The sequence below is a fragment of the Eptesicus fuscus genome, chromosome 1 (assembly GCF_027574615.1).
Source record: "Eptesicus fuscus isolate TK198812 chromosome 1, DD_ASM_mEF_20220401, whole genome shotgun sequence".
Taxonomy (NCBI): Eukaryota; Metazoa; Chordata; class Mammalia; order Chiroptera; family Vespertilionidae; genus Eptesicus; species Eptesicus fuscus.
The window spans coordinates 5,044,917-5,046,470 of NC_072473.1; positions in this window are offsets into that span (position 1 = coordinate 5,044,917).

Here is a 1,554-nt window from a genome sequence, read left to right on the forward strand (position 1 = left end):
CATTTTGTGATAGCTCAAGCACCTTAGTAAAGGCATAGAGGGAGAGAACTGTCTTACAAAAAGTGAGTGAAAACAGATTAATTTGGAAAAAGTAAAGTGGGAATCCTTTCCAAGTTATAAGCTTGGAGAGTATGGAAGCATGAGGAAGGAAACTAGCGGGGAGTCTTGAATATTAGCTTCTATGGTATGTTTAGAATGACATCTGGGGAACTCCTGGAAAAAAAAAATCATTCAGAGAGTCTCTTTCTCTTTTTCCCACTCAAATCATGCCGGGGCTGACCAGCAGACCCTGAGCGATGGATGAATGATGACTCTGATACAACGTTTGCTGTGAAAGAGAGGTTAAGGGACTGCCTGGCTAAAGGAACCAGACAGCCTCAATCACCTGCCTCATTAGGCTTTTATTGTAGCAGCAGTTTGAGATCAAGTTTATCTTTTAGAAACAATCAGTAGGGTCAGTAATCTTGGGAGGACACGTGTGTCTGCAGTGTTCTCTAAACAAGAACACCTAAAGATTAAGCGTAAAGATTCCAGTAAACACACGAGGGTCCGCATGTACACAGACTTGTTTGGAAAGGTCAAGGAACAATTAGGAGTGGCCACCTTCAGCCAAATTCCCCTAAGCTGCAATTCCGATAAACAGGGCAGGCCACCTTCAGCCCACTCCTTTTTTGGAATTTCCTCCTTACTGACTTTCCAACCAAGTCTCCCGTGCATCCCTACAAAATCATAAATACCTTTTTTAATTTGGAAACTTTTCTTATAAAAACTCTAATACAACATCAAAACATTACATTACCAAGAACCATTTCACTGCAAAGGAAATTAACCAAGATGCAGACTCACATTATCCCAAGTGCATTTGCTATAACTATAGGAGACAACTTGAAGGTGATTGGTCAAAAAGGAGCTTGAATCTTGGTTTGAAACTGCCCCTCCAATCTCTGCTTCCTCATCAACAAAATGGAAATATTTACATGTTCTTAATTTCATTGTCCGGGCTCCATGCTGTAATATAAACAGTGTGTCTTGCCTGGCTGGTGTGGCTCGGTGGTTGAGCGTCAACCAATGAACTAGGAGGTCACGGTTCAATTCCGGTAGGGCACATGCCCAGGTTGTGGGCTCAATCCCCAGTGTGGGGGTTGCAGGAGGCAGCTAATCAATGATTCTGTCTCATCATTGATGTTTTTCTCTCTCTCTCTCCCTTCCACTCTGAAATAAATAAAAATATTTTTTAATATTTTAAGTATATTTTTATATTTTATATTTTTAAAAAAGCTGTGTGTCTACCTCAGCACCTGTCACATAGTAAATATGTGATAAAAAGCAGCTCCTATAAAAAAAATACACCAAAAACATGACTGACTGAAGACTGTTCAATGTGGATTCTATATTTTCCATTTTAACAAAAAGAGATGATTTACTGAAAGAATAGAGCACCTGTGCATACAAAATCAAACATCCTCGTTTTTACCATAATTAGCTTGCTAATTGGGCATCCAAATTTATCCAGTATGTTTGCATGTGTAATTAGCTATGATTCATTACCGAAGC